This window comes from Octopus sinensis, linkage group LG8, assembly GCF_006345805.1.
Source record: "Octopus sinensis linkage group LG8, ASM634580v1, whole genome shotgun sequence".
NCBI lineage: Eukaryota > Metazoa > Mollusca > Cephalopoda > Octopoda > Octopodidae > Octopus > Octopus sinensis.
In genome coordinates, this window is record NC_043004.1 from 21,652,978 (window position 1) to 21,676,851 (window position 23,874).

Consider the following 23,874-nt stretch of genomic DNA (forward strand, 5'->3'; position numbering starts at 1 on the left):
ATAGGATTTCACTACTTTTGATCAAAATTTTGCTCAATCAAGACTAAGAAAAACAACGACGTCAACATCGATATAACCAATATGATCAGCGATAGCAGCAGCTTTCTGAACGTCTCCATCACAATTCTTTTAGTAATTCAATGAAGCCACCCCTATTTCTGAGGGCCTTTAGTCATGGCTATTGCTTTCCTACACGTTTAAAATCCTGGTTTTCTTATCTGGCATCAAGATGTAGTACTAAATCTTTAGTATATCCAAACAGAGCATATTCGGTTGGCGGCGATTGTGATAGAGAAAGCACTCGAAAAGTCATTTAAAATTATTCACGAAGCAAATTACATTGAATTAAATAATTAAATCAAAAACTCAGCTTACCAGCAGATATTTAAAGTTTGTCTAGCCTTATCATTGCATAACTCATACCCAACGGAAAATCATTAGGATAATCAAACAAACGAAAGAGTCTAGGATCTTTTCCCTTTGATGGCAGATCGAGAAATTAATTTTTTGTAACTAAACCCTTTCAAACTTCGGACACTGGTAGAATGTGTCATATAAAACATCTTTTACTCTTAGTGTTGTTGAGAAAAGTTTATATTTTCAAAGTTATTTCGTGCTAAAATAGTCGTATTTCGGTAATTTCAACCAATCAATGACGTGTATTCAGCTGAATGAAATCACAGTTGTTGTTTGTCAACAACTATCGGCGGTGTATATTTCGTTTGTCACTGTTATTTATGACATCGTTCGTGCGTTTGTACTGGTTTTAGAGTTAAGGTTAGGATTAGGGTTTTAGGGTTAGGGTTAAAGTTTTAGGGATACGGATTAGGGTTGGGGTTTTAGGGTTAGGTTTGGGATTTTAGGGTTAGAGTTACAGAAAAAGGTGAAAATGAAGGAATTGGAGGGGGAAGGGTAAGGGGCAAAACGTTTTTCCGAAAATAGTAGCTAAAAAACAGGAAAAAAACTAAAAGCAGTAGAAATGCACGAACGATTGTGGTGGGCCATGAAGTAAACATGCTTTAGATATACTCGTTTATTCATACAAACGTAACTGAGATGAAACATGTCATAAATAACAGTTACAAACGAAATATACACCACCGGAAGTTGTTTCTGACAAACAACAGTAGTAATTTTATTCAGCTGAATATACGTCATTGATTGGTTGAAATTACCGAAATACGACAACTTTAACACGAAATAACTTTGAAAATACAAACTTTTCTCAACATCACAATATGACAGATTCTACCAGTGTCCGAAGTTTGAAAGTGCTTAGTAACAAAATTTAATTTCTCGATCTGCCGTTCAAAGGGTAAAGATCTAGAGACTATATGAATCAGCTAATGAAAATTGTTTATCTTGAAATACAAAAATATATAATTTTTTTTATTCGAAGTACCGATTTACATTTTTCCGAACAATAGTTATTTGTTTTGATTCATATTAATTGCAAACTATTAACATACAACAAACTAATATTTCTTAAATGGAACACCGCTTAGTTTAGAAAGTAAAAATCATTGACTGAGCGTCCAGAAAACACAGTTATTCATAATTTTGTTATACATTTATTTACAGAAACACTTTGATATCTAATTTCTAAAACTTCCATGCGCAATGTGTCAATAATATTTGATCTGATACTGTGCGTGATAAGACCAACATTTTTATTCTCAGTACAGTAGAAAATACAAACATATTTAGTTGAAGTATTTTCACATATTATTGGGCATGCTAATATAAATTATTGATTGAATTATTTATGAATTCAGATTGCATATTTTATAAATCTGAGATATCCTCCTGGACGTCAACTGAATAAATAGAAGATGACAGTGGATATTAACTCATTCCTTTACTTACAATAATGTATTCAGAGTAAGCTGATTTGCCTAAAGGTATTTACAGTATATTAGTCGTTCAATCAGTACTATAGATATTACAAACTGCAACGTTCGGATACAATAAAATTTTAGTATTAGCGGCCACTTTCTTTTCTACAAAAGCTGCGGTTGATTATATTTAGTATTGGTCACTACACTACCTTTCAACTGCTAGAATAATAGAAAATGTTACAGTTTTCACTCTTCATAGCTTAATTAGAGCCACAAGTTAGCGTTATGTTGGACATCTTAGCCAAATAAATGCATCATAATTACACTAAAGGGACCCAATTGTTTGGGTTACTTGTAATGTTAATAGGCGCAATGGGTTAAATCTGCAAGAACAGAGGAGCTATCATTTCGTTCCAATCTAAAAGTGGCGCACACATAGATTTGGTTGACTTGAGGTAATGCTAAAAAACACTTGCTCAAGTTACCATGGAATGAGATCGGACTTTAAAATTACATTGTTGCAAAGCGAAAATTTTATCCACACGGACACAGAAACGTACGTTCCTGCCAACATCGCGAGTGTACTGCAACTCCCTTTATACCAACCTTTGCTCGCGATGCTCTGTTCAAAGATAAAGACAATCACACTGTGTAGTATAGTTTTAAAATATTTTTTTATATTTCTTCACAAAATGCTCTTAGTTCTTCCAAACAGAAATATAGGTATATAACTCCATTGATAAGTATGAGATGTTTAAATTTATGAAAATCGAAAATTTGTAAGACCCCCAACTCCTGCTGTAAAGAAATAAAATACACATAAACCACATGTTATGCTAATTGGTTATCTGAATCGACGTTAGCAGTATGAAATAAGATCAGCACTATTTAGAGCAGCAAAGTGCATTTTCCCATGATACATATAATTAGCTTTGCAAAGTGGTTCTTCGAAATGGAAGTGTCTTGTCATGGACAGAATTCAAAAGTAAGACATTATATAAACGTTATCCACTGGGTTCTAAGTTAAATATATTTCTCAGTAGGCTGGATAAATGACTTCAGAAACTTACATTCGATATAATGGTAGCTTGCATGAAAGACAAAGTAGTAATAAGCTGTATTTAATAACTGCTTCCTAATCAATACCGAAATCCCCAGAACAATCAGCACTATCACTGCCGCCGTCAACACCACCACCACAATCATGATCATAAATGTTGTCGCCATCATGATTATGATCATCATGATAATCATCACCCTGTTTTTGTTGGCGCCGTCATCATAATCTTCATCATCATTCTCCTCATCAATATTATCATATGTCCTTGCTTCCTTGGTTTGCTATTGTGGACAACAAATTACCGTTCGTATTCAAACTATGTTAAGTCGTTTTATTAGTTAACACCGGTGGAGTATGAGTAATATAGCTATAATTGATGATTGTTCTGGTAGCGATATGTAATTTCAGTGGACGATTAATGGTGTGCTGTTGAATACATGTAACTACACATACATATAGACATACATATTCATAAAAACATTGAGTGATTGTGCGCACAGATGTTTATGTATCCAGCGTCTTTATAGGTCCCATGAGATTATGTGTCGGCACCAGGAAAGTTCGTCTTTATGGAGTGCTTAACTGTTGATCACGCATGCGACTCTTACGCTAATATTGTTGAATAGAAAGACAAAGTGCGTTATAGCTTGGCAGCAGTATCGTTGCGATTTTTGGTATCAGAATTCAAAGAGCGAAATCGAGATGGCAAGCCATTCTTATCCAACACTTTGCCAATACACAGTTCTATTATTTTTTTATTGACACCGAAAGGATAAAAGAAAGCAAAGTTGACCTTGGAATGATGTAAACTCAGAGCGCATACAGCCGGAGTCTAACAGCACAATTACGTCCATCACCGCTTGTATTCAAGCCTCATTTGAATGATGCCACGGGCAGTTTCACGGATTATATAAACGTGCTTGTGTGTGTCTGTATATACACACACATATGCATGCATACCTCCAACCACACACGTATATCTACACACACATGTATATATATAAATATGTATGTACGTAAAATATAGGGTGGCGAGAGTTTGTTTTAGAAATTTCACTACCAGTGGCCTAGCATGTATAAAAAGTCAATAGACAACATATTCTCAATATAAAATATTGTACATTTAGACACAAGAGAAAACTGCCTTCAACTGGCAGCTTTACACGCTAGAAAAAGTAGTCAAAACGACCAAAACCACATTTAAGAGCAATTTTGAAATGAATGATAAACTTTTACCTTGTTATTTTATTACGGTCATACCTAGGTTTCAATTTTTTTTAACAAATAAAATAATTTGCTAGGCAAAATTCTCATTGGTGACCGCGCCATAGCACTAACGTATAATTAAGAGACAAATAACGCGAGTTTCATCGTTATACATTATAACTTATCAAATTACTGTGCAAGCGATGAGACTCGTGTTATTTGTCTCTTAATATGTTAGTGTTATGGCACGGTCAGTGATGAGAATTTCGCCTAGCAAATGAATTTATTTACTAAAAATAAATTGAAACCTAGGTATGATCGTAATAAAATAACAAGGTAAAGGTTTTTTTTTTTATTTTCATTCCTTTCAAAATTGCTCTTAAAAACGGTTTTGGTCCTTTTGACTACTTCTTCTAGCGTGTATAGCTACCTTTTGAGGCAGTTTCTCTTGTGCTTAAATGTACACTATTTTATATTGAGAATATATATATATATAATATATATATATATATATATATATATATATAAATATATATATTCTTTCAACATGTGATCTCTAAGCACCACCAGCTCAAATATTGTCTCCTCTGTCTTCCCTCCTCGGGATCTTTCCTTCTCCTTGTTTCCGACGAAGAGCTCCGCTCGAAACGTTAAACCCTCCTTCCCTTCTTTCCTGAGCGTCAATAATACTTTAATTGTTCCACGTCCTGCGTTGCTGTGTTTTTTTCTCTCTTTTTTTCTCTTTTTTTCTGTGTTTTCTTGTTTGGATTAACTATATATATATATATATATATATATATATATTATATATATATATATTCTCAATATATATATATAGTGTGAATATGTGCGTGCGTGTGGGTGTCAATAATATATTTCCTTCTAACGTAAAATTAAGTGATTACTGTGTAGAAAATCGTTGCATTACTTAATTGTATGATTAATATTTATTTTTCGAAGTTGTGAAGAAACATTAATTATGACTTTAATTCTTCTGCTTTCATCAAGTGAAGGAAATGCTAAGCCATAGTTCCCTCATAAATTTGACTTTTCTTTATCAGAAAATGAGATATCTTTACGGAGATCAAAAGGAAAAACAAGTTTTAGTCTTTCTTCATAATATAACTTAAATAATTCTGTATATTTCTAGCTTGTAATAAATAAATAAATTAATTAATTAATATAAAATTCTATAATAATAATTCTTTATTGTTGATATTTATCCCAGTCTTACGGATTTTTATAGGTACTGGTAGGTGCTTACCACATTAAAGTTGCTGAAATAACTTATTTTGTTTACAGTAACTATATCCTATTTAAGACTAGTGATGTGATTGTTATATGTTGAAATATTTAATTCTTCAGCTAGACATATCGTCTGCTACTAACAACACAGCCAATACACACACACATACACACGTAAATATTTTCCGTTTATGTATTTATGTGTGTGTGTGTGTGTGTGTGTATGTATATATATATATATATTATATATATATATACAAACTTATACATATATATATAAATATATATATAAATAAATGAAAGAATGGAGTCGAACGAAGATGTTAACAAAATTCCTTTACTCTCGACATATGTTTCGAAGACAACATGGTTTTATTCCAAAGGAATAAAGGGTGCATTATGCAATCTTATCATCAGGAAAGAAAGGGAGCCTCTCTCGACAAGACAAACAAACATTTCGATGGCTGCCTACATGGTAAAATAAATGATAAACATAGGATAATTCATTCACCTATATATATATATATTATATATATATATATATATATATATATATGGAAGGTTTGGAGATGGTGCACAGGTATTTTATATTAGAAGAAAAGAGGTACTCAGAAATTCGGATGGTTTTATATTTACAGATATTTATTTGTATATTACATGTTTATATACATCATATAACTTAGATTATGTATTAGCGCTTTCTCCCATTCTAGTGGGGTTTTCAAATCGAACTAAGTTCCTGCGTGAAAAGTTTTGACCATTTTATAGTGTTATTGAGTTTGTAGTAGTGGGGAGGAATATAAGACAGTACAAGAAGATGATGGATGAGGAGAGAGTGAGAGAGAGAGAGAGAGAGCATGTGTGTGTGCGTGTGCTTTTGTATTTAGAACGAGTGCTAAAGAAAAAGAGGGGAAGGGAGAGGGAAGAAGAAGAAAAGAATGTTTTTGCTCTGCTGGACAGCATGCTTACTCCAATGGGGGTCTAAGATCTTAGGGAAAAAGAATTTCAGTTTTGACCATTTCATAGTGTTATTGAGTGTGTGGTGGCGGGGAGGTAGACCATAATTTATATTTCCTTTTTATCTTTGTGAAAGAGTGTGTGTGTATGTGTTTAATGAGGGATGGTCAAATGGTTTTTGAATTTAGAGAAGGAGAATTATTTTTATTATTGTTTTGTGGAGGTGTGTGTGTGTGGGTGTCTGTGAGTTTGGAGAAGGGAAGAAAAGAGAAGAATAGAAAGGAGAAGAGAAGAAAAATAAGGAAGGGGAAATAATTGTGTTGATATTTATACCACTATATATATAGGCGCAGGAGTGGCTGTGTGGTAAGTAGCTTGCTTACCAACCACATGGTTCCGGGTTCAGTCCCACTGCGTGGCATCTTGGGCAAGTGTCTTCTGCTATAGCCTCGGGCCGACCAATGCCTTGTGAGTGGATTTGGTAGACGGAAACTGAAAGAAGTCTGTCGTATATATGTATATATATATGTGTGTGTGTATATGTTAATGCGTCTATGTTTGTCCCCTAGCATTGCTTGACAACCGATGCCGATGTGTTTACGTCTCCGTCACTTAGCGGTTCGGCAAAAGGAACCGATAGAATAAGTACTAGGCTTACAAAGAATAAGTCCCGGGGTAGATTTACTCGACTAAAGGCGATGCTCCAGCATGGCCACAGTCAAATGACTGAAACAAGTAAAAGAAAAAAAGAAAAAAGAATATACTAAATGCTCCACTATGTTAAATTGTAACTTGAAAGATTTGTCCTTCAATGTATGATGAGTAAAATTTCATAAAGTCCATACTTGAAAAAGAAACTCTCTTGTGTTGAAGTTACAAATGACAGAATACAAACTGACAACTACTGAGTCTGTTGTCTGATCTTCAATTGATTTAGTCTAATATCTCACTGATTGACAAATAAATATTAAGTTTTATCATACAGGAGCAACTGGTTCCACAAATTAAAGTGAAATGGTTTCATTCAAATATTAGAATATCCTTTGTTCAATGTTGTATTTTCAAAAAACATATGTGTAGGACTCTGTGTGTGTGTTTAATAAAGTCCATACTTGAAAAAGAGATTTTCTTGTGTTGAACTTACAAATGATAGAATACAAACTGACAACTACTGAGTCTGTTGTCTGATCTTCAATTGATTTAGTCTAATATATTATCACACACACATATATATATATATATATATATATATATATATATATATATATATATATATATATATATATAAACAGAAAAAATATTTAGATGAATAATTACGTGATGGTGGTTATCAGTTATCATAAGTAATGTAATGAGTCGCTACATTGTTGCAAAGCGTAAGTTTTAAGCACATGGATACGCAAACAAACGTTCCGGCATTGAGTAGACTTGGCAAGAGTATTGCAAGTCTTTTTCTACTAAAGTTTACTTGTGATACTTTGTTCAAATGTAAAGGCAAACACACTGTTTTGTATAGTTTTAAAATACCTTTCGATATTTTTTCATAAAATACTCCTAGTTCTAACAAACAGAACAATTACTAATAATTCTATTTAAGAATATGAAGGAAAAAAACCTTCAATATTTATACACAATGAAAATTGACTATCAACATGCAGTTGAGTGTGAATTTGATCCTTGGCAAGTGGGTGTTGTTGGTGGTGGAGTTGGCGGGGTTTAAGCAACAGTGATTAATATTTACTGCAGTTTTTATTTTACAAATGTTCACTACCTTACAAAAACTACATCATCTAAACTAATGACCTTTTCTAAATGCAGTAAAAGCACTATAACATAATCTGAACCCTGTTTGAGAAAATTATCTCCGTTCACTATGAGCATATAAAAGACAAATTTAGATGAGGCAAAACCATTAAGACAAGACAAAGTAAATTTGTTTCCAGAATTACATTTGAAATAAAGATTCATACACTTTGATATCCATCCTTAGACATCAGAAGTATCAGAAGTACAATAAAAATTAAAAATATCTAGGTCAAATGAAAGAAGAGCATGGAAAAATGGCACATGATATGGAATGAACGAAACTCGACTAAATCTAAAAATTCAATATAATTCTCTGTAGCTTCTTCACATCTGCTGGATGGCCCTCTTCGTGATATATTCACGCACCATGCAGTTGAAGAGAAGATGTTATTGAAATTAGTCTGTACTCATTTCGTCCCAGTTTAGAAATTTTTCTTTATAAATTTAAAATTATCAAATTAGACATTAGTGTGGGGGAAATAATCGACTAGGAATACAACAGAGGAAAAATATTCTTTACTACTCTAAGCACAAGACTCGAACTTTTGGGGGAGGTGGCCAGTCGATTAGTTCGTTTCCAGTAAGCAACTAGTACTTAATTCATCGATCTGAAAGGATGAAAGGAAAAGTCGACCTTGGTGGAATTTGAACTCAGAAGGTAAAGACAGAGGAAATACCCATTTCTTTACTACCCACAAGGGGCTAAACTCAGAGAGGACAAACAAGGGCAGACAAACGGATTAAGTCAATTATATCGACCCCAGTGCGTAACTGGTACTTAATTTATCGACCCTGAAAGGATGAAGGGCAAAGTCGACCTTGGCGGAATTTGAACTGAGAACGTAGCGGCAGAAGAAATACCGCTAAGCATTTCGCCCGGCGTGCTAACGTTTCTGCCAGGTCGCCGCCTTTAGAGAGAAAAAATATTGACTGTTAAACTCTAAAAATTATCCAGACAGCAACGTCAATTACAACCGGATCAAGGTGGTCGAAAAAGTTTTTGTAAAACAAGTATTTATTACCTATGTTTCAAATTCTCTCTGATTCAACAACAACAATGCTACTAACTTTTACTCGTGAAAATGATGCAACAGTACATAACGATGGTGGAGGCGCAATGGCCCAGTGGTTAGGGCAGCAGACTCGCGGTCATAGGATCGCGGTTTCGATTCCCAGACCGGCCGTTGTGAGTGTTTATTGAGCGAAAACACCTAAAGCTCCACGAGGCTCCGGCAGGGGATGGTGGTGATCCCTGCTGTACTCTTTCACCACAACTTTCTCTCACTCTTACTTCCTGTTTCTGTTGTACCTGTATTTCAAAGGGCCGGCCTTGTCACTCTCTGTGTCACGCTGAATATCCCCGAGAACTACGTTAAGGGTACACGTGTCTGTGGAGTGCTCAGCCACTTACACTTTAATTTCACGAGCAGGCTGTTCCGTTGATTCGGATCAACCGGAACCCTCATCGTCGTAACCGACGGAGTGCTTCCTTTAACATAACGATGGTACAATACTTACAATGTAATGATTTCTAACAGGTGGGAAGAAAATAATGATAAATCGAGAATTACTCATTTACATAACATAAAAATAAATTTCACAGGTAGTGGGAGGCTAATTCGCTGGTATAAAGGTAACACACTTAGTCATGTTAACAAAAGGATGTGGGTTCGAATCCCACGAGGATAGAAAAGCCTTCTTTTGTCTGTGAGGGCTTATATGCCCCGTTATTAGACTATTTTCTTTAGTCATTGCATGGTGATGGCCACAAGCTTTAAGCTTATGTAAAAATACCATTATTATTATTATTTACAGGATTGTAAAGTATGTCATATATATATATATATATATATACACTCACCCCTCCACCACACACACATATATATATATATATATATATATACTATAACAAGATTTCGAAAGCATGCTTATCGCAAGCACAATATATAGTCTGTATGCTTGTCTATCTATCTATCTATCTATCTATCTATCTGTTTGTCTGTCTCTCTCTACCCCTCTTTCTCTACATACATTCATACATACATATAGCCATTTATTTATTTATGTTTAAAGTTATCTATATTATATTTTTTGAATGCATGAATATTTGTAAAAAAATCATCGCTTCAAAGTCTTGGAGATCGATAAGAATGATAGTTTGCGCCATGCCTACCCCAAAAAGTCCCCCACCACCACCCCTTTAAACCTGCCTAAGTGTATAAATGCCAAAACTATTCTTGTCACCTAGCTTCCTGATGATTTCTTTTGAATGAAACAGTTCTAGTCCTGTAGAAGCTCCTTCTATAATATATATATATATATATATATATACACTCACCCCTCCACCACACACACATATATATATATATATATATATATACTATAACAAGATTTCGAAAGCATGCTTATCGCAAGCACAATATATAGTCTGTATGCTTGTCTATCTATCTATCTATCTATCTATCTATCTATCTATCTATCTGTTTGTCTGTCTCTCTCTACCCCTCTTTCTCTACATACATTCATACATACATATAGCCATTTATTTATTTATGTTTAAAGTTATCTATATTATATTTTTTGAATGCATGAATATTTGTAAAAAAATCATCGCTTCAAAGTCTTGGAGATCGATAAGAATGATAGTTTGCGCCATGCCTACCCCAAAAAGTCCCCCACCACCACCCCTTTAAACCTGCCTAAGTGTATAAATGCCAAAACTATTCTTGTCACCTAGCTTCCTGATGATTTCTTTTGAATGAAACAGTTCTAGTCCTGTAGAAGCTCCTTCTATAATATATATATATATATATATATATATATACACTCACCCCTCCACCACACACACACACACACCACACACACACACACACACCACACACACACACATATATATATATATATATATATGAGAGTTTTCTTTTAAATTTCTGTCTACGAAATCCACAAAACTTTGTTCGGCCCGAGGCTAAAATAGAAGATACTTGCCGATGATGCTACGCAGTGGGACTGAACCCAGAACCACGTGGTTGGGAAGCAAACTTATATAAGTTAGCTTTCTTCAAACCCTTTGGTTTTATTTGCATACTTATTTCATAACATGAATACGCATGAACACAATTACATAACTTGAAGGAAATATTGATAATTAAACTTCTGGTCAAAGACTGATCGCATTTATCCAGGTACCTGTTAATGGCTTACTACAACAATTGAATTATGTATACACTACGTAGTTAAACTGTCACTCTGTGCGCGCACATGCATCTGTGTACCTTCGGGTGTTATGGCTTGTGTGTATATGTGGTGGTACGTCTGTTCTTTCTATTCAATCTCCGAATCAAAGCCCATCATCAATGAAAACATGAAGTAGAAAAATAATCAATAAACTGAAATTATCCACAAGAAGATTTCGAAAGCATGCTTATCGCAAGCACAATATATAGTCTGTCTGTCTGTCTGTCTGTCTGTCTCTCTATCTATCTATCTATCTATCTATCTATCTATCTATCTATCTATCTATCTATCTATCTATCTATCTATCTATCTATCTATTTATCTATCTATCTATCTATCTATCTATCTGTTTGTCTGTCTCTCTCTACCCCTCTTTCTCTACATACATTCATACATACATACATAGCCATTTATTTATTTATGTCTAAAGTTATCTATATTATATTTTTTGAATGCATGAATATTTGTAAAAAAATCATCGCTTCAAAGTCTTGGAGATCGATAAATGGAAGCAACTTCTATTCTCCTCTCACTAAATGCGCACTGCTAGATAGCTTCCTACAAACATACATATATACATACATAAATACACACATACGTAGTACGTACATATGCATATACATACATGCGTACGTACGTACATACGTACATACATACGCGAGTGCGTAAATACACCACTGGTTATATACACGCACACGTATGTATATATATATATACATATATATATATATTATATATATATATGCAATCTCTACATTCTCTTTTTTTTCTCTTCTCCTCTTCCTCTTTCTCTCTCTTTCTCTGTGTGTACACACGTGTGTTTTTACACGTATGTATATATATACATATATATATATATGCAATCTCTACAGTCTCTTTTTTCTCTTCTCCTCTTCTTCTTTCTCTCTCTTTCTCTGTGTGTACTCACGTGTGTTTTAATATTCATATTTGTGTTATGAGTTACCCGTCATAGATAAAAATAAAAGGTGAATAGAAAAATATGTAACTAATGCTTTCCTAAGTGGCGTTATATAATGAAATATGTCATTTCACTCCTTACAAAGTTGGCATATGTCTTTTCTCAGTCACTTTGTCGTCATTTCTACTTTTTTTTTCTGTTATTGCCAACTTTGTATTTCCCACTTTTTACTGACAGGATGTCTTGGAGTCTTTTCAGCAGAAAGTATCTAGAAATATTGTGTAATTCATCACATGTCTTCTCGTTAATACACACATATGCAGACACACACACATACACATACATACAAGCACACATGCTCTCTCTCTCTCTCTCTCTCTCTCTCACTGATACCCAGACACACATAACCACGCAAATATCAGTATATTTTAATAACAAACGAACAAATAAAAACATGATGGGAGAAACACAGTAAAGAAAATTATTTTAAGTATAGAGTAATGTGACAAATACACTGAAAAAACTTGCAAAAACTTAAACTATAAATAAAATATAAAATAAAAATGCATCAATAATATTCCTTGAAAATGATATATACACGTAGGCGATATACGTTCATATTTACGATATATATATATATATATATATATATATATATGTATATACACACGATATATATTTCATAACCATTTACACATGCACATTGAATTATAAATTCCTATTTGTCACACAAGCAATCTCCAATATATACATCATATATAGTTGTGGTTTTAACGAGAAACGAAATTTGGTACTCATATACGTATATATATATATATATATGTGTGTGTTTGTGTGTGTATATATATATATATGCATACATATATATATATGTATATATGCATACATATATATATGTATAAATATATGCATACATAATATATATATATGTATAAATATATGCATACCTACATATATATATATATATTATATATATATATATATATATATATATATATATATATAATATATATATATATATATATATATATGGATATATATATATATATATATATATATGCATATATATATATATGCATATATATGCATATATGCATATATATATATATATATATATATATATATGTATATATGTATACATACAGTCACACATACACGCACACGTATATATGTATATATGTACATAATTGTGTCTACATATTGATATTGGTAAACAACAATGCACACATTGATGTATACAAAAATTCAAAGTATCGTGGACTTTCTATGGTACATTTTTAAAAATGTGTGGCAGTTAAGTCAACAACTTGTTGATGGCGCTCAAATACTAAAAAGAAGATGTACATTTGCGTAGACGTTCAATTTAAATTGTGAGTTGTTTAGCCATGCAGTCTCTGTATTTGTACCGCACATACGAAAATGTTGCCTCTCATTTTAATGTTTTAATTCACAAAGCACAGTTGTTTTTATTCATCGGACATGTTTGTCATTTTCCAAAGATGTGAATAGGTCTGGTACTCTTCGTGTCTGCTACCTCCGATAGGGTGATCAGGAGTCGAAGGTTCGTGCAGACCTAACGTGATTGCGTGTGGTTACGGCTATGTTCATTCGCCACTATTTTGTACTATAGCGCAAAGTTGAGAAGCCAAGAGGAATATCCATGACATTATCATTGGCGAGAGCCTCCGCTAACACACCTTTTGATAAGCCCTCTCCTCTATTATTTTATTAAAACTGTACTACGTGGCCACATTCCTTATCGTTCATGGATAAATCAATCAACCAAAACCTATCTGGTCGGTTTCTCGTTTGTCTTTTTGGACTTAATTCGAATATTTGTTTATGACCCCAAAATATTTACAGATATAATTTTATTGTTGGTATATTCGTTGCTGTTTCGATTGTTTATATTTTACCATTCAGTCAACATTTCCTACACTATCATTTATATCTATTATTGTACAAGTCTGTTTTCTTGATTCAGTTTTTGTTTGTTAATTTGTTTGTTTGTTTGTTCCTGGGTGAAGAGAGGTTGTTTTTTACGTAATGTTACCACCAGCATTGCAACAAACACTTTCTACAATTACTGTGGTTACCATTTTGTAATGCATATGAACGTTGCAAATAGCAGTTTTCCAATAATGTTAAACAATATTTAAATGCCTGAATAGAAGCATTTGGTCTTCCAAATTATTTTAAGAATTATAGTAGTTTAAAAAGACTTTTGTAAGGCAATCTTGATAAAATATATTTTGTACGTGGAACTCTCGGAAACATTACTGTTCACAGTGAACAGTAATGTGGATGGTGATGATGACACTGATAATAATGATAATAAATAATAACATTGTCCTGTTTAGTCTAGACATAATAACAAATGATTATTAAAAATATCCTAAAGTCAAGTGTTTTATTGATTACCACAACGTACGATTCCATTCTATCGTATTTATTCATTTATTTTAATCTTTAACTTTATGTATAAAAGAAAAAAACAGAAATTCACCTTTGGATATTAAAGTAGATAAGTAAATTTGTGTTGTAGTATTTTAGCCTAAAATTTTGTGTTCTCTCACTTATCGATTCCACTGTTTATTTTACACATACACATAGGCACGCATATGTATATATATATATATATATATATATATATTATATATATATATATATATATATATATACTGTAGTTTGAACATAATTCATTTTATTTATTCAGTTTTGCCAAAATAAGTTAATAACCTTGTCTGCAATTATCTATCCAATAATGTAATGAAAGTACTGCTTTTCCCATAAGTTGCTGCCTTTAGGGTAATATTGCCGCACTTTATTTTCAATAAAGAACCGTAGATTATTTGAAAACATCCATTTCTTTTGTTTAGAGAAATGAGTCAATATATTTAGCAGATCTTGGCCAAATACTTAGGATAGCAATGCTTACCTACGGCACTTCTCCTCTGTAAACTTTATAGTTCTGCGAAGTTAAATACCTCACTCTTCTACAGAATATATTACTCTCTGACAATAAGTAGCAATAAGTCTTGGTTGAGTGTTGCAAGTCGCTGGAGTTATTAAGATGTCAGCCTTCTAACGAAACGAGTCAACATTTCTTCACCCATTATCGGTTTAATACTGAATAACTACTACATACAATTCACTAGTAGATAAGTCAACGTATTGTTGTTTAAGATAGTATGGGGAACTGCAGCATATTGCACCACGTTTCAAGTATATCGTTAAAGTGGGAATCTTTTCATTTTCTTTAAATTGATGGAGGGAAGGTAATACTCAGCTTTCCAGAGCTACACCGATCATACTAAGCTTAATCCGTTGGTTAAGTCAACATAATTTTCAGTTTGAAATATTGGTAGAAGATCAATAAATAGATGGAAGAGTTTAAAAAAACACACTTAAGTGGAGCAAAGCTTCAGCAGAGGCTTTCAAGAATCCTAGCAGTAATAAAGTAAGATGTCACATCATTGGCACAGTTTGTGTAGTAATAATGAGACCTTGCTCAACATCTATAGAATTACATATATGTTCTTGATTATCAATAAGCTCAGTTGTGCGAGATCTAGTTTGTAATTTAGATATTATCTCCTCCATGACCAGTATATTTTAAACCTATCTTCATTGGGTTTCCATTCGAAAGCCTTTAATTATTTTCAGTCTATTCCAGGATATGATGTTACTGTTTCTAATTATATCATACCAAGAAAGCTTAGAGAATGTGAAAATGACGAATGCATGAGTAGTAGTCAAAGTCCGTATGCGTCTACAATTCCGTTTGATACAAACACATCGCTGTCATCAAACAAACATCATACGCTGTTTCTTGCTACTGATTATTTCTGTCATTTAACACTGAGCTGTATCCTTATCCATCGTGTTGGCAGCAAGTGAAGCTCCATAAACACAATAGGTTTCCTTTACTTAAGTATTGACTGGTTAATACTGACGCGAATCTAGACTACATAAGTAGAGAAAACATATCATGGAAATGTAACAGTCTCTAGCTTTAGGAAATTTGTATTGTGGCGGCTTGCTCAAAATGCTTAGAAGAGGTCTTATCTTAAAATCAAATTCTTATATAAATGTTTACAGTAGGGAAAGATATCTCCCTTCTCATTGCTTGAATTTAGTAGGATGATAAAGTAATGGAAAGAGAAATGACGAAGGAAGTTTATAAGTTCCAGAATAAAATTACGAAGGTGTTTGAAACAAAATTAAATGGAGATTGTGTTATCAAGTCAATCAATACATGTGTCGTTCTAGTATTGATATACTCTGCTCTTATTTCTAAATAGACAATAATAGAACTACAGGAATTAAATACAAGAAATGGGAAGGTGATTCCCATGCATAATGAACACCACATAGGCTCTTTCTTCAAAGAGGTAGCGACTTGGTAAACCAATGACTACTGTGATATTGTCTTTGAAAAACTATTGGGTACTGCGAAGAAAGAATACCAACATGGCACAAAATATTTTTTAAAAATCCCATAAAATGTAAGATAATTAAAGAGCAGAAGGAAGAACGACAGGACAAATTGTATGAAAGAGTAGGATTTACGACAAATTCATGCAACAAATGGAGGGTGCTGGAAATAGAGAACGCTTCTTGTGTGAGACAGGTGGAAACCTGAAACAAGAAACTGAATCTCTAATTATTAAATGTTCATGAACAAAGTATTAGAACGAACTTAATAAAGACAGACCGTGACGGTAAAAAAGGGCGTTAGGGTAGTCGATTTTGAGTTTCAAGTGGCAGCAAAATAGCATGAACACAAGCCAGAGACTTTGGTGTGGAATGATAACTAAAGGATTTTCTGGGACCTCTGCGTAAAGACTGACTATACTGTAGATATTATTGTAGGGGACAAAAATATTTAAGAATATAGATTTTGCAATTCTATACAAAGAAATCGAAAACAACTGAAAAATAAATCTATCATGCTCTAGAAAGAGAGATGAAGAAATTGTAGAAAACAAAGGTGATAATTGTTCCTGTGGTATTTGTTTCCCTTGGCACTATACCCAGACTGTTGCTTAAGAGACTGAGGAATTTTGGAATTGAAACATTGTCAATCTCCGGGAAAGCGCAATTCTAAAACTTGAAAAAATTCTAAGAATCATTCTTGAAACTTGAGGACATATGTTGTCACCAAACCTCAAGGTAACATCCTTGCTAACAACAACAACAACAACAACAGCAACAATTACTATTATAACGATAATTATAATTATAATAATAGCGTAGCCTAGATAAATATTAGTAAACTATTTAATGAAGTAAGTTCGAGAATATCAGTTCGTAGACTCTTTGACTAACAGCTACTGTTGCAACAAAGTTAGTGGAACTTTTAATCATTGATAGTATGTACTGAGTAAACATCTCAGAGAGATTTGAATTACAAACACCATACATGAGTTTAATATAACAATACGTATATATATATATATATATATATATATATAATATATATATATATATATATATTCATTTTATATATGGTATCAGTGTATTCATATCTTCTATAGCTATTCAATACAGAAGCTATATCAATTTACGGAGATAATGGCTAAACGACAATGCATTTGCTTTCCGTTTGTACAACAACCAGATTTATTTGTACTTCAGAAGTGTGGTGGAGAATCAGAAAAGTGGGTGAGAAAGTTACGGCAGTAATTGTTATATAAATATAAACGTTCCGTACTTGTGACGATGACGATTGAAATTAATTGTTTGAATTGCGACAGAAATAGCAACTCCACATTTTTTGTGAAATATAGGAAGATTGATTGGAATCACATAAAATTATTAAATAAATACAAATATGTGGAAGTATTTCTAGAATATGCCATTTACAAACTTTTAGATTGCTAAAGAGGGGAGCAAAATGGAGAAATACAGTGAAAAGCAATTACAAATGAACACCAGAACATGTCTTCTGGGATGAAATGCCGCCAGCAATACGAAATGTGAGCCCTTACTTGTGTATCACCACAAAAGCCAGAGGTTTTAAACGTTTATGCAAAGTGTATTTTACCTCTGATTTAACCTTCGAAAAAGAGGTCATGGATAGTCTCTTTTCCCCCCATCCCTGTCTTTTGGTATACAATAACAGCGTTTGATATATTTCCGGCACGATGTATTACTTCTTTCAACTCAATGACTTATCTGAGAACTTTCAAATAACTTATGAAAGCAGCAGACAGCATGACTGAACCTACAGTTAGTCTGGAAGAAGTTCCACACAGTCATGGGATGAAGTGAAACCGTCATCGTATTATGGTGCTTGAAAAGGTATATGTCAAGCCTATATATGTGACATTATGAGTATTCTACAAGCAGAAAGCCTGCATCAAACTGGGGAAAATATTGGCATTCGTAAATGAAGTAGTGTTTGAAGAAGCCATAGAGAATAACGAAGTTGAATTTTTCGATTACCATATAGAAAGTTTATCGAGAAGATGAGGCTTTTGGAATGAGAGCAAGCTGAAAATAGAAATGAGAATGCGGAAATTCCTCCAAATCCCCTTTAAGATGATGGCAGAGAATATTACTAAAGTATTGGCACACATAAGGAAAGGTCTTATTTTGGCTGGTAACAACCCTAAGAACGAGTACAACAAAAGTTAAGGGAGCAGTTTACAATGATCTCCGTTCCCACACTAAGTTATAAATAATAAGAGATAGTGTTTTATAAACATCATCAATTTTGGATGTTATTCGCTCCATCAAGGAGATGTTGATGACGATAAACTGTAAGATGGAAAACAGTGTCTCTCACCCTCTCAGTAACTCTCATTCAATCATCACCCCCTTAAGTATCTTTTGTGATATGATACTTATTTATTTCCTAACGTATTTCCCTTCAAATATTTTTATATAACACATTCCTGGAAATTGATTTCATACTGAAAGGCGATCATGTTGCTTGCTTAGCTTTTGTTCTTCCATCGGAGCTCATTCTCACCTTCTAATATAAAAATCAATGGAAAAACTAATTTTTCGTTACGTGATTTTTATATAAATATATCCCTGGAAATGATCTTTTACAGAAAAGTGATCGTGTTGCTTCCTTAGCTTTTGTTCTTTCGTCCGAACTCATTCTCGCCTTATAATATGAAAATGAATGGGGAAACTAATTTTTCATAACGGGATTTCATGTTACAGCTAACTTTTTCAGGAACTCATTACTTTTGTAACGCGGATGATCTCATTACATCATTTTGAAATTTTATTGTTTGTTTTCTAGCAGAAATATTAATATGTCAAATCCCTACCCATTGTTTAGAGTAAAATATAGGTTTTGTAATATTTAATCGAAGTTCAAACTTGTATATCACATATGCTTTATATTTCGAACTTATTTTGAACTTTAGAATATCTACAAAAGACAGAAATATAAGACTGCAGTGGCTATAGAAATCTATAGCATCTATAATATAAATACATAGGATATATGATATAAAGTATATATGATATATATGCACGCACACACGCGAGCGCACATATTTATGAAGTTACTTCTTATCATGCATACCTGCGAGAGTAGATGTAACATACAGCGCGACTCAATTTTTGCAACTGAAGATGGCACTGTATTTAAATTGATGTAATGCTTGCATTGTTCAATTAAATGGAGCCACTTGAAACGATCGTATTGCATTAATACCTGAAATCCTGTTACTTATTTGATCTTATACATCTTACTTGGAGCTGTGTGGATAATACCGGAGTAACTTGGTGCCTCAACTTATGCACCTAATTTAACTGAATCTTAATTATTTCTTATATCATCTATCTATCTATCTATCTATCTATCTATCTATCTATCTATCTATCTATCTATCTATCTATCTATCTATCTATCTATCTATCTCTCTCTCTCTCTCTCTCTCTCTCTCTATATATATATATATATATATATATATATACATATATATATATGTGTGTGTATGTGTGTGTGTGTTTTCTCCATAATATATACCATTCTTATGTGTTCGCTATAAAAATCTATGGATTAATTAGCGAATCGCTAATGTGTATACAAAACATTAATATCGACAGCCGTGTGTAATGTTTTACCAAAAAGGAAAACTATAACTCTAACTCAATATGACTAGGGTGTTAGAACACCTACATTGCCAGAAATAAGAGCTGAAAAGCCCTAATGCTGTTGTTAAAACACATAATTGTTAACATATATACTGACAGGGACTGATGGGGCTAAGGGATTAACAGAAACTGACCAATCAGTATAGAGAATTCTCGATCGGTGCATTCGGGTGATTAGAGTGTCTGTCTTATATGTATACAATAATGTGCTTATATATATATATATATATATATGTACATATATATACATGAGGGATTTTCTGTGAAGCATTGTAAGGTATGATGTAAAGAATATAGTTGTTTAAAGCCGGGAAAATATTACAAGATACAAAGTTTGTTTTTCCAACCACCGCTTTTCCGAGGGTCCCGAAGAAAGGGGTCTTCACCTCGAAATATAGAAATACAAGGCAAAACTGAACTTTGTGCTGTCTTGTTTTCTATTTGTAGTTTACTTTTTACCTTCTCGCATTGTTCCTACTTTACACAACTACATTTTTATATATATACATATACAAACATATATATATATATATATAATATATATATATATATATTATATATATATATATATATATATATATATATATATATATATATACAAACACACACATATATATACACACAAACATATATATATATACAAACATATATATATATATATATGTATATACAAACATATATATATATATATATATATATATATATATATATATATATATATACATACATGTATATACGGAAGCGTTTACGTGAGTTATTACCATTATGTTCTTGAAGTACGTCATTCCTCTTTATTATTTTAAGATTCTACTTATAATATTGTATAATATTTATAATATTTGTAATATCTATGTATTTCCTTTCTCTTTGTAGTGTAGGTACTGTATAATGATGGTAGTTTAGTATTCTGACATTCCTGACCGAATATATTACCATCAAATACTTCCTAGCTGTCATAAACTTTCTATTATTATTAGGTTCCTGGGTGCTGTTATTGTCGATTTCATTATTAATTGTAATATTTATGTATTATATTAATATTGCCCCTTTATTAAGTAAGGTAGTTCCTTCAAAATTTAAGTTTTCAAATTTAAAGTTTTCTGCGCAATACATAGATGGATGCCATCAAAACCATTATTCTTGAGCGTTAACAAACGTCAGGTTGTCATATCAGAGAACCACTCTGGCCCGTCTTTGTTTATAACTAAGCAGAACAGTAATTTCACAGAACATGGAATTTAGTAGGGATAGTTACTGGATAAAGGAGTGTTCACTTGTTTATTCAAGCATTCTTTGAATGACAAGCTGTCAACTGCATCCCACAAAACTTCGACATTGACGTCTTTAGATACGTCTGGATTTCAACCGTCACTAATATATACGTTTTTGTAATTATTCGTGTTGTTAGACTATTTGATATCCAGTTTGACAATCTTTATTTACACGAACAATGAACACAGGAAATTTCGAGATATAGCTTAGCTGCCTGTAGAAATGCAAGTAAAAAAATCCTAAGAATACATCATGTTATAACGTTTTTATTACAATAGTTTGTGTATTGCCTAAGTGATACGACTAGAATTAATGAGGTAGTTTAATCAAGGTTGAAAGTAATAAAATTGTTTTCCGCCAGAAGAGAAATATTAACAGTCCATAAAATAGTCGAAAATTTCTTGGCACAAATCTCCGTTTTATGATTGTTTCGGAGACAAAGTAAATAATGATAGACAGCAGTAGTAATTCTAAAATATCTTAACTTCTTAAAACTACATATTTGAATCACGATGTATTTTTAAACAAAAATAGATAATAACGCGCGAAAAATTATTAAACTTTACCTTAATAAGCCCTAAAATATAACACAATATGGTTGTTATAGATATTGAAAGTACTAATATTATTAGTAAACGATTATTTATTTCAAAATAGACAGAATTACTATACGTGAAGGGTCTTTTTTATGTTATATCTTTATATAATGGTAGATGGAATAAACTAACATTGTAGTTCAAATTGACTTTACCCATTTTCGTAGTAATTCATATAAAAAATTATTACTATTATTTAATGAAAACTCTCAACTTATTTTACTGGGTATGGCAGAAAGTGTCAGCTGTCCACAGCCAGCAGACTAAGGTGACACTTGATTACTGATCATGACTAAAGAACCCTGCGAAGATTTCTTGCAGATTTTTTACCTTTACATTTGTACCAGTCTTTTTGAGCCATGTTGGTAGTTGAGTGCTGATACTTCTAAGTGCGCCAGTTACTATTGGTATCACATCTACTCTCCTCATTAACCGCAACTTTGTATTTCCCTCTTCACATCGTCGTAGTTCATTCTTCTTCTTTCTCTTTGATCCTGCTGTCACCGGGACATGCTCTGCCGATTATCATGCATGCTCTTTCTTGTTCATTCACCACAACAATATCCGTTTTCCGATGTCTGATCAAGTGGCCGCAATGAATCATTGAATACCACAGGATTTTGCAATTTTCATTCATCGTGACTCCTTCTGGGCTTTGCTCATACCACGTCTTTGCTCTTTGTAGGCCGTAATATCCAAAGAGCTGCCAATAGATCATCCTTACTACATTGTCATGTTATCTGTGTATTCGTGTTGTGCCAATTTCGAGCATTTCCTGACGATGTCATACCGCTTCACTACACATTCTGTATTTGTCGCACTCGATAGTGTTGTCGATTCTGCACTTCGCATAGTTAGTTCTTAACGCTTGTTCTGGTGCTGCGCATACAAGTGTTTCTGTCTCTATCTTCAGGTCACTCCTCTACATCCATAGTTTCGGGCTTCAGTATTTGTCTTGGCGTTCGTATCACTTACAAACTGACCGTATATTTTTTCTCCTTCCACACTGTTTCTTTTTTTTTGCGTGTGTTCTGTTCCTCTTTCAGGTTTTCTTCTTTACACAATTATCAATTTTAATGACGCTGGACTTCTACACATGTTTCAACAAGGGTTCCACAGTATTTTTTTACACGCTACCCTCAGCTGTTTTCTTCTGCTTCGACAAATCCTGGCAACTGATCACATCTCCCACCCTTTCTTCTAGACAATTACAGCCTATCGGTGTCATTCTTTGTCTCCGTGCACTGTGAATATTTTTCTTGTCTTCGTATCCATGTTCATCAGTTCTTTCTTTATCATTTTATGATTCCAGCTCCATACCGGAGTTATGCTGTCATCCATGTATCAGCTGCATGAATTTTATTCCACTCGGTCAATTTTGAGCGCAATACCAATTTTAGTCTTCGGAAATAATCCATCCTCAGTTGTTCTTTCATTGCTCTCTCCAAGATTTTGTTGAACTCTTATGTAGCCTTCCTTTTCAATTTGTTTCATCAGTTCTCTTTTAGGTAATTTTATTCCTGCTAGGGACTTAACTGCCTCTTTTCAGGTGCATTATTCAACACTTCTTGAGTCCGAATCCCATACTAATATCGGCACTAAAACAGTGGACCG

At 33.0% G+C, this 23,874-nt stretch overlaps 1 long non-coding RNA gene across 1 annotated transcript; it reads right to left on the reverse strand.

Moving 5' to 3' along the window:
* Positions 1-6,208: 6,208 nt before the first annotated feature.
* Positions 6,209-20,488, reverse strand: LOC118764417. The gene is made up of 3 exons (XR_005000230.1): positions 20,331-20,488; positions 9,177-9,179; positions 6,209-6,223 (listed from the first exon to the last, which is right to left on the reverse strand). It is a non-coding gene; the product is annotated as an uncharacterized LOC118764417 (long non-coding RNA).
* Between the last annotated feature and the right edge of the window lie 3,386 nt (positions 20,489-23,874).